This window comes from Penaeus monodon, chromosome 13 (assembly GCF_015228065.2).
Source record: "Penaeus monodon isolate SGIC_2016 chromosome 13, NSTDA_Pmon_1, whole genome shotgun sequence".
NCBI classification, from domain to species: domain Eukaryota; kingdom Metazoa; phylum Arthropoda; class Malacostraca; order Decapoda; family Penaeidae; genus Penaeus; species Penaeus monodon.
The window spans coordinates 22,456,478-22,468,521 of record NC_051398.1 but is presented as its reverse complement, the minus strand read 5'-3'; the positions used below and the strand labels follow the sequence as shown (position 1 = coordinate 22,468,521).

The following is a 12,044-nucleotide window of genomic DNA, read 5'->3' as shown; positions in this document are numbered from 1 at the left end:
GTTTTATTTCGTTCTTTTAAGTAATGATTTATGTCTTTTATTGTTTAAGTTCTTAAAGTTTGCCTCCGTACTATTTTATTTAGTGTTTTTAATAATATTGTTGGTCATTTTAATTATTCTTTTTTATATTAAGATTTATTTTTCGTATTCTCATTTTAGCGTTTTTTTCGATTTATAGACGAGAATGACGGGTTTGTCCTCTTGTTACTGTAAACTTGTCTTTTTATTATATGTATTTGTATTTTGATTTTATGATTTTTCCATTTAATGTTTTTATTCATGTTTTACGTCTTTTTAGCTTTTTAGCGATGTCAATGACGTCAGTACTTATTAAGAAGCTTTAATTTATAATAGTTTTATTTGTCTTAGCCCTTTAACTTTTTATCATTCTCGTTTATTTTTGTACATGCTATGTATTTTTCACAATTCAAGTATGATTATTTATGAAAATTATGAAAATGAAGGCAGTACGTCACCAAGACGTCTGTATGTAAATACGGAACCGCCGAAATTATAAAGAGATATCACGAGCACCTAGTCAATGCCAAGAGGGTGATAAGAATAGCAAATTGGTTAAAGTGTCAAAGTATCACTGAGCTACCCTGGTCTAACGTGGCCTCAATCGCGCCTCGATCTCTCCTTGTTATTATACCTTTCTAATAACGTAAATGTCTACTAAATTATCTGTTTTCAGAGAATATTTCCATTGCCACTGCCCTCAGCGTTTTTTCTTTCTCGCTCATTGACGGTGACACGGGAACACTACACCTCTCCTCAGACCCGCAGCTCTCTCTATCACAGGGTAACCTGTATAGGGAGGCCCAGCAGTCTGAGGTGACGTTTAGGTGTGCTTCTTCTCCTCCTAAACTTCAATTTCCTGTGGCCATCTGGACCTACATAAGTTCCCGAGACTTTGTATTCGTCTGGTTGGTGTGTCTCTTACCTGTTGTCTCTTTGTAGCAAGGCTTGGCAATAAGGGAGAGGCCCAACAAAGCTCCACTCCCTCAGTGCACTGGAGAACGCAACCAGGCTGACGCTGAGGGGGGTCGAGTCTAGGCTCTCAGTAACTCTCTTACCTAACCACCATCTACAACCTCCTCACTTTCTCGCCCTCTAAATAATTTTTCCCACCTTTTTATCACCTCTCTGATCACCTGCACCTGCACTCACTCCACTCCAAACCTGGCGACCCTATACACTCCAATCACCATAATTAAAGTAAAGATCATTGTCAACGGCGCGGCGGCCCGTCCCCGAGCCGCCGTAACTCCCTCGCCCAGGCACTCTTTGAGGCCGAAATTAGAGTACTCCAATACTACCCAACCCATGATGGGTATGTTGCTCTCATTGAGAACAGCAAACAGGCAGAGAATATATTCTCTGGCACCATCACCGTTAAACTGGAAAATTTAGGGTTTTCACCTGTGTTCCCATTAGACATGCGAGATAAACTCACCTTAGTCTTCAAAAAGCTCGACAGACAGGTTGTTAGTGAAATCAGCGAAGACATTGCCAATGAAATCATGGCATCAGCCCCAACGCTAAAGCGGAAAATATCCATTTAATGAAACCTCTCTACATGATGAAGGCAAGATTTGCCGACCATGCCTCGACAAACAAGATTAAAGAAGGGGGCATCTACCTCTTCATCTATATGTCGCACCGTGGCAAATTGAATTCGAACGTTTCACCCCGGTGAGACAATGCGTGAATTGTTATGCATTTGGACATCTAAAGTCCAAATGCAAAGAAGAGAAAAAGAACCGATGCTCTGAATGCGGGTCTGGCACCCACTCATGTCGTAGCTGCACCAGCACCTTTAAAAAATGCCTGAACTGTGGTGGGGCACCGTACATTTGCAAACAGCTGCCCCATCCGAAAAGAGGCCATCAGAACCTCCCAAGAGAAGGAGAAGGAGAGGGAGAAAAGGAGGCTAGACCTCTAAAAGCTGTGGCACAGAAGGCAGCACAAGCTAAGGTGCAAGCAATTACGAATGCATGGAAACCTCTCATAAACCAGGTCCGCCAAGACATCAAGGAAAACAGAGAAAAAAAAAGCAATCTCAAAAAACTGAGCCCACGGTGCACTTAGCCCTCCCCAACAACCTGTCGAAGGAAATCATGGCAGTCTTGCTGCATGCACACTTTCAAAACATCATAAACCCTGAACGAGGCTTTAGGGAGCACGCCAGGGAGGCCCTAAAAAGGAATAACTTCCCTGACCTCGACCTAGGGGAAGCTGACTCCTGGGGGATCCTTAGGGTGGTTCACCCCCCTCCCCAGTCAGAAAGCCCTCAGAGACGGCTTCACATATTCAAGCCCTAGAAACACAGCTTGAACACATCTCCCCAACTACCCCTACAAACCCTGCAACCCCAGCTCCGGACATCTCAGTCAGGCCAAAGAAGCAGCAAGCTGCCCCTCAAAGGCCATCAACTCCTAAAAAGGATGCTTTACCAACACCACTACAGGCACTACCTAAAGCAGCAGAGATGACAACCCCAGTCTCAGTTGATCCTTATGATCCCGAGGACCATGACACCTCTTTTGTGGGGGATGATAGCCTGGAGAGGCTTATGGATGGCGCAGTAGAAGACCCTAAATTCATGGAATAAGACTGAAAAAAACACGAAAAATACGAATACTCAGACAGACAGGAAATTGAAAAAGGACGAATCAGGTGGCTTTTCTCTAAGGAAGAGCAATATAACATAGCTGGTAAACTCCATGAACACCTTGTACAGGGAAACATCCTGGTAACCAACAGGATAATTGAAAGATACCTTGACATCACCAAAATACACAATGGACATCTTACCTTAACAATCGAGAATCCAGCACGCAAACATGATAAATAATATATCACTACACTGACGCCTCACAGTCATCCAACACAACGTACTACACTGGACAACACGAAAAAAATGAACTCTGCAACACATACAGAAAACATGACCCACATATTATCCTCATAAACAGCCATGGGCTCAATAACACTACTCCATTAAAGATCTACCCATACACAGTCTACTCTTCAAATAAATAACTAGAAAGAAGCGATGGCGTAGCAATTGCGATCAAAAATGACATTTCTCACAAAATCATAAATAACTTCATCTCAGACCTTTTGGCAGTCGAAGTAAAGACATCTCAAGGACCCATCATACTGACAACACTCTACATCCCACCACGAAAACCATACATCCCAGAACCTGACATCTTGCAGCTCCTGAGGCACAACAAACCAATACACATCATGGGAGACTTTAATGCAAACCACACACTAACGCAGTAGGCAGAGGCCTGGCCTCCTACATACAAGGAAGACTCACAAACCTCGGTCCATACACACAAATATATATTGCATATAACACACCAACAACACATGACATAGTACTTGCTAATCACAGAGCAAACCTACACTATCATATATCAACAGACGATGTTACTCCAATGATTACCTCCCTGTAATATTAACACTAACAACAAACCCCATCATGATCTCAACACAACCCTGAGACAGCTACAAACATGCAAACTGGGAAGGATTTAAACAAACACTTGAAAACACACAAATAATCGATCTCGAGGGCCAACCCACACACATGATAAACAACCACCTTGAAGTGGTACACAGACATACAGACTGCCAGACTGTCTAATATACCCAGAACAACACACAAAACCATCCCCCACTGCAGAGAAACATACCGTCTGAAATTGCTCAAAATAAAATATAGACACTTACACCAACTAAAAACAACACGCGGCTGGGACGCACAACTACACACACGATACTGAGAACTCAAAACGCAACTAACACACGAGGTTACAGTAATGAACAAACAACACTAGGAAACTCTTGCACAAAAACTATGTCAGAGCACAAGAGACCCCAAGATGTTCTGGAGTTCCTTCAAGAAACTCATAGGGTCATACAGACAGACGGCCACATATCAACAGACGACAGAAGGTTGACTCGGTGGAGGAGATGGAGCTTCTCCACAGGGAATTCTGGCAACAGAATTTCCAGATCTCCCTCACCGAGAACGCCCGATTCGACCACACTACAGAGACCGAGGTCACACACTTTCTACAGAAAAACATCATTACTCTAAACAATCTCACAGAGGACAGTCCCTTCTCCACACCTATCACTGCAGAAGAAATTGTTAACACCATTAAGCACACCAAAAACACAACACCAGGAGCAAGCAACATAAACAAAACAATCATAGAACATCTGCCACCCACAGGCTACGTCATATCTTCATAGCAACACTATAAATGGAGAGATTCCAAGAACTAAACATCTTCCAAACTTGCTATGGACTCTGACTCGATTGCCTGTGATTATGGGAGTGCACTCGTGCAATTGCATAAGGCAGACACGCGAGTCAGAGCAGGATGGAGATGTTCTACGGAAAAACAAAAACAAAAAAACACGGAGCCACCTTTCTACTATTTTCTCTTGTACTCACCACTTTCGTTTTTTGTTCTTGTTACATTAATTCCTATTACGTTTCTAAATAATTTATTCACGCACTTTTTGCTTTGTTGTGTTTTAAACACCAAACTACTTCGTTCTTTGCTTTATATTTGTTCAGTTAAACCCAATTAGTTTTGTCTTGTTACTTCGTTTTATTTCGTTTGTTATTTCTTTTGTTTAATCCAAAATTACCCACAACCTTAAGCCACCTATGTATATATATGTATGTTATGTCACACATGCTCAACCCTAGAGTCCACCCCTCTTGCAACCGTCAGACCAAGTTGCCATAGCCTTCAATACCCCAAAGATGGCAAAACACACCGCTTGATTCGTCCTCCGCAATTATCACCATAACCATCACCCTGTTTGTCACCCATATCACTCATCTGTTCAACTCATCACCACCCAGTGCTTTTCCTTGCCTCTCTATCTAACTTGTTTCCCCTTCGTCACTCATTATATCATGTCTAGTTTTTTTTTATTGTTTTTAGTTCACTGACGCCTTAGTAACAAAATAATAATAATAATAATGATAATAATAATAATAATAATAATAATAATAATAATAATAATAATAATAATAATAATGATAATAATAATGCTACGCCAGTGGGTCTTTGTCTCTGTGCGAAACATGTGTTAACATGAAAAGGATGACCTGGGCATGTGTTAACATGAAAAGGATGACCTGGGCAAACATGATGCAACTGGCTGTGAGCGGAGGAGCGGAGGAACAAGCCAAGAGAGACGCGGTTGGGTGCTGCTCCTGTGAAGACCTCGTGTGTGCCCTTGTGACCTGATATAATTTGTGTTGCCCTGTTATAAGCTGTATCGTGCAGTGTGACATGCTGGTTTCCCCCTGTATTGTGCCTATAGAAAAGTGTACGGGTAAATAACTTGTGTAAATAAAGGAAAGACTGTCATTTTGTGTTTATTTCGTGCCCTGCCTCGCCACTTGGCATTTCCTCTCGTGGTGTTCTGGGACGCTGTGGTGCTCGGTGCCTCTTGGAGCTGTTCAGTGTTCACGACCCTGTGAATAGCACGCCGTCTGCCTAGCCTGCCTTGTGTTGGTGGCAGAGAGACGAGGCGGTCGGCGTAACAAATGGTGTCAGGAGTGGGATTTGTGATATTTGATCAGTGAGAGCGCCGATTTATCATGTCGTCCAAAGATGGCGGCAGCCATGAGGAAGAGAAGGCCCTGCAGCTGGTAACAGCGCTAAGGGGCCCCGCGGTGGAAGTGTTGGGGCATCTGCCGCCATCCCAACATGCCTCTTACACCAGCATGGCGGAGGCTTTGAAACGCCGTATCGGGCACCACCACCAGGCCGAGGTATATTGGGCCCGCTTGAAGAAGCGGACTCGTGAGCGTGGCGACACACTGTCCCAGCTGGCGCAGGATGTGGAGGCGCTGGTAAGGAGGTTTTACCCTGCGGCTGCGGAAGAGATGATCGTGGTCCTGGCCTGCGATTTATTTGTTGACACTTTGCAGGACCAGCAGCTGAAAATCTACGTCAAGCAGGCACACCCAGAGGACCTGCAGGTGGCGCTGGCGAGGGCCTTGGAGTTCAAGGCCTTCCTGAAGGCAACCAGTGGCCTAGGGCCAGGTGCTCAGCCCCGCCATGACCTCTGGGGCCAGAAGGCTAAAGTGGAGAAGGTAGCATTGAGGAAGGTGAGCCCGAGCACTTTCCAAGGCTTGTGTTGGGGCTGCGGTGAGGAAGGGCACAGACGTAGTCGGTGTCGGAGGGAGCGGAGAACACGTCCTCTCAACCGGACGGATTCTGATGCCTTCCAGCAGTGCTGCAAGGACTGTGGCAAGTATGGTCACCATCCGAGTGCATGTCCTAAGGCTAAGGAAGTGGTACAGGCGGAAAACTCGGACAGGCTGGAGAAGGGGGCCGAAACCCAGCCGTCCTCGGTTCCCGGGCCCCGACTTGGGTAAGCTGCCGTCGAACCAGCACGATGCAGGTGGAGGGCTCAGTAGATGGGAAGCCATGCCACCTGACAGTGGACACTGGGGCTGAGAAGACCCTAGTGCGGCCTGATATGTTGGCCACTATGCGACTTCCAGACGCACCACAGAGACTGTGGTGTCATGGGGCATTGTGTGCAGCTCAAGGGGCCAGTGGAGGCTCGTATTGGCGTGGGCAGCACGGTGCAGCAGCTGCCGGTGTATGTGGCCGATCTGGACGAGCACTGCTTGTTGGGCCTTGACTACCTGACGCAGAGTAAGGCGTGTGTCGACCTTGGACGGAACTGGTGAGGGTGCACGGTGAAGATGTGCCCTTGCTTCCAGAGGTTGGCTGTGCAGAGGTAGTTATGGCTGAGCGACTGCACCTTGCCCCCAGGACAGAGTCTAGAATCCGGTGTCGACTGTCAAGAGTGATACGTGGAGTAGAGGGCCTCGTGGAGCCCATCCAAAACCTGCAGCTGGCTGATGGCGTAGCGGTTGGGCAGAGCCTTGTTGGACCAGGGGAGGGGTTAGTTACAGTGTTGGTAGCTAACTTCTCCGATAAGGTCCAGAAGGTGCCAGCTGGTGCAAAGCTGGGCACTTGTGAGGAAGTGGAGCATCCAGAAGAGTCGTCGGGGAGCGAGAAGTTGGTTGGTGTGGGGCCGTTGCCTGACTTCCTCGAGGACTTGGCACACTGGAGCGCCGCTAACCTGGCGGAGGTGCACCGACGAGTGCATGGCAAGCTCAAGTTAGCCGGCCATGCCATGAAGGAGACCTATGACCGGCGCATGAGGGAAGTGAGGTACAACATAGGTGACAGAGTGTGGCTGCATAACCCGCGTCGGAAGCGAGGGCTCTCGCCGAAGCTACAGAGCCCCTGGGAAGGGCCATACACGGTGGTATTGGCCCTCTCTGATGTCACCTATCGAATTCGCAGAGGGCGAAAACGACCGTCGGTTGTCCACGTGGACCGGCTGTGGCGTTACCATGGGCCAGGAAGCTACTCCTTGGGCCATGGTGAAAAAGAAGATGACGTTAGCCCCAGCAGCGGCGATGAGGACGTGGCAGACGCTGACCGAGATGAGGACGAGCATTTGGACGGTGAGGGCGATGCAACAGACGTCAGTGGTGACCATGAGCCAGGTCTTGGGGCAGGAGATACCACTCTGGATGCCACTGCCAATCTACCGCCGCTCACACCTCCTCCAGAGCGACCCCAGCGAGAGCGAAGAAAGCTGCGCTGGATGAAAGATTTTTGTGTTTCTGAGAACTGATTTTCAATTACGGTTACTTTTGTTTCAAAGAATTTTGTTTGTTCCTGAGGACTAATTTTATTTAAATTTTCTGTAGTTTGTTTCAGGTTTAGGTATGTCAGAGCATACTGCTGCTTCATAGGGGGGGATAGTGCTACACCAGTGGGTCTTTGTCTCTGTGCGAAACATGTGTTAACATGAAAAGGATGACCTGGGCATGTGTTAACATGAAAAGGATGACCTGGGCAAACATGATGCAACTGGCTGTGAGCAGAGGAGCGGAGGAACAAGCCAAGAGAGACGCGGTTGGGTGCTGCTCCTGTGAAGACCTGTGTGTGCCCTTGTGACCTGATATAATTTGTGTTGCCCTGTTATAAGCTGTATTGTGCAGTGTGACTGTGCTTGTTTCCCCCTGTATTGTGCCTATAGAAAAGTGTACGGGTAAATAACTTGTGTAATTAAAGGAAAGACTGTCATTTTGTGTTTATTTCGTGCCCTGCCTCGCCACTTGGCGTTTCCTCTTGTGGTGTTCTTGGACGCTGTGGTGCTCGGTGCCTCTTGGAGCTGTTCAGTGTTCACGACCCTGTGAATAGCACGTCGTCTGCCTAGCCTGCCTTGTGTTGGTGGCAGACAGACGAGGCGGTCGGCGTAACAATAATAATAATAATAATAAAATAATAATAATAATAAACACATAAAAAATTAAAATAAGAAAATCGGTCAATAATTCGTTCCTTTGTTTCTCTTAGCAATAAAGTAAAAAAAAAAAATTATAAAAAAATAATAATAAAAAAATAAAAAAATAAATCTTTGAAAATAATATCCTAAATGTTGCTCTCGTTTTGCTATAGTTTGTGTTCAGTAGACATTCATCATCAATAACGGTATGCTCATGTTTGAGCAGCCGTGGACCTCTCCACCATCCTTCGCCACTAAACTCGATCTTACGCTTTTCTTTCCGCTTGTACCATCGACAGCCCGCAAATATCTTTGTTATTGTCGCTCACAGTAGACATTACCATAACAATAAAAAATAATACAAAATAAAATAAAATAAAAAGACTAAAACTCCATAAAAAAAAAAAAAAATTTCTTTAATATATTTACAGCTGCAGTGGAAGTCTAAATGAAGACTTGCCTACTGCTACCTTAGCTAAGGCCCAGGCATGACAAAACAGAACAAAAATAAAGACATGCAAGGGGTTTCGCCCCTTCTTTCAATCTCCCGTTTTTTTTTTTTTTTTTTTTTTAATTTTCACAGCTTTACCTTCTCCTCCCCCACTCTTCTGTTGCTTCCCCTCCTTTACCTCTTATTCATTTATTTATTTATAAAGAGATTTCTATCTGAAACTGTGTTACCCCCTCTGGATTTACTTCAGCCTCAGACACCACCAGAACAAAGGTTGTACTGAGCAGACCTCTCGTTATTTGCCTAGGTCATTTGCTGGGCTTTTATATTCGTTTTATTGTTTTCGTTGTTTTCATTATTTTACGCCGAGGCCCGTCAGGATTCGGCTCTTCCCGCTTCGTTATTTAACCTTTACTCTCTTTTTAAGTGTAGTAATTAACATTTTAAGCATTTTTTTTGGAAGTTAACATGTTTCTTTTTCTTATCTTGTATTTTAGTAAAGTAACGTAATTTTAGTATGTATTCTTGCTTTTACATTTTGTGCCTTAAGCAGTTTTATCATATCAGTATCTTTCAGTTCTTTGATTTATCGTATTTTAAATGATAAGCTGAGCCACAAGGACTTCAGTTCATATTTCTCCGCTCAGGGTTCATGTCAAGCCTGCGTAGGATCCTGGGTCACTGCCCGCTACCATTTTACAGGCCCAGGATGTGTGTCAAGTTGTTCAGGGGAGTGAACGGGACCCTTATTTGCGTCCCTATGCCGTTCTCGCTTCACGAGGCAGGGGTTTAAGTCGGGCTCCTCGTTATAGATCAACAACCACCCTTGCAACACACACACACACACACACACACACACACACACACACACACACACACACACACACACACACACATATATATATATATATATATATATATATATATATATATATATATATGTGTGTGTGTGTGTGTGTGTGTGTGTGTGTGTGTTCGTATTTATGTATTCATACATACATATGTATACATGATATATGAATACTTTAACACACCCACCCACACACCCACACACACACACCACACACACACACATATATATATATATATATATATATATATATACATACATATATATATATATATATATATATATATATATATATACATACACATACGTATGCACTGATGCATATATATACATATATGAACCGCATTCACATTGACAAATGTAGAAAAGGTATGAATGAGAATGAATATCTTCACAATACAAGAGATGTATTTGACCGGTTTCGATTGCGTCTTCGTCAGAAATTGTATTGTGAAGATATTCATTCTCATTCATACCTTTTCTACAATATACATATATATACACATACACGTATGCATTGGTACATATATATGATTATATACATACAGATGTATATGTATATATACATATACATATGCATATACACATATATACACATTGTGTGTGTGCGTATGTATATATATATATAGATGTGTATATATACACACATAGATACATACACACACTCACACAATGTATATATATATAATATACATAATACATATATATATATATATATATATATATATATATATATATATACACACACACACACACACACACACACACACACACACACACATATTCATATTTACATACATCTGTGCACGCACACACACATAATGTGTGTTTATAAAATGAAAGTGTTTACTTGTGTTACTATCAGTTTTTGTGTCGGGAGAGGCGTGTATGCCTTTATTATTAGTTCAGTATTTGTGAGAAATAAGGGCAAACTACGTGATTAAAAAAGGTGTAAACAGGCTCGGCGTCTGCATTCCGAAAACGGAACGGGCAAATAACGAGAGAAGTGATGACGCCGCCACTCTCGCCTTAGGGCATAGGCTACGTGAGATAGCCAGTTTCAACTGCGAATTTTCTCAATTTTTTTTCATAGAACTTAATTTTCCTGAAATTGGATACACTAAACTATTAATGTATTTTAGAAAATATGTCTGGGGGTTCAAGCTAATCACATCAACAGATTGCTTTTAAAACGCCCTTAACTCTTGGAACTTGACGGACGGTAGCAAGGGGGAGATAGGAGACAGGTTCACTGATAACTTGGTTTGATTTCCCTGTGTACAGAATGGTGTCCGTGAGTAAAATGTCTATAATGGCATAGTTCATAACTAGCTTTATCATCTATAATGCTACAGTAAACATTTCCCACTCTGATTTACTTTTATGGCGCATCGTAAACAAGAAGAGGGGGAAGGGGATGTATCTAATGGTGAGACAGGTTCACTTCTTCCCTCTCGGTTGCCTGTTTTGATTTAACGTATATTTAGTATATATTGTAAATGTAAACGTACTTAGCACTTGTCGCAGTACGGTTAAAGTAGAGACTAGTAGATATGATGTCTTGTGATCAATCACCTCGAGGATCTACAATCGCTTCCAAAGAATATTTGAAATGTGAACAGGTATGCCGCGCACCTGGGGCAATCACCAGCCGAAGGTCCTGCCGCTCTGGCTCACCCACACCCCTCACGCCTCCTGCAAACCAGTGAACGCACTCTGCACTGTCCCCTGAATTTCCGCAACTACAATCTGGACTTTAGTAAACAAGAAAGTTACGTGATTCTTTTGATGTGAATGTATTTCTTGGAAAGTTTAGGCAATTTGCCTGTGATGTGCGCAACTATTAGAACTTGATAATTACTGCACGTATGTAATGCACTCATGTACAACTTTTGAACATCTAAGCTATGCGGCACCAAATATGTTAAAGGATATGAAATATTGTTATTGTAGGTTAGTGTAAAGACAGATTCTCAAAATAAAACGTGCTGTAACGCTATCAATCGCGTTGACATGAGCTGGCCGAAGAAAAAAAATCTCGAATAAGGTACTGTGTAAGCAGTCTTTTCAATCGAGCCTGGTAATTACCACTGGGGAATGTGAGATTAGGCTCTGATTCAGAAAGCCAGCAGTGGAGTCTGCCTGGCCAAAGACGCCACCTGGTAACATTGGTTCCGCGGCGTTACAATTGACACATAGATGACTTCAGAGAATAACTTTGAAAGAGTATTACAAAATAATGGTTCAGAGAGAGGCGCAGATGATGACCAGAAGATATCTTGCAGTACAATGATCGCTCTTCGCCTCGTAAATACAGAGAGTCCAGAAAGGGAATACTGGAAGCAAGAGACGACTATTTGGAGTTTATCCGCC

General features: G+C 43.6%; 1 protein-coding gene across 1 annotated transcript in view; it reads left to right on the top strand.

Moving 5' to 3' along the window:
- The first annotated feature begins 11,074 nt into the window (after nucleotides 1-11,074).
- LOC119580187 overlaps nucleotides 11,075-12,044 on the top strand; it is an 18,748-nt gene continuing 17,778 nt past the window's right edge. Inside the window, exon 1 of the mRNA XM_037928182.1 lies at nucleotides 11,075-12,044. This exon is cut by the window's right edge and continues 50 nt beyond it. The gene's annotated coding sequence lies outside the window, so the exon portion shown is untranslated.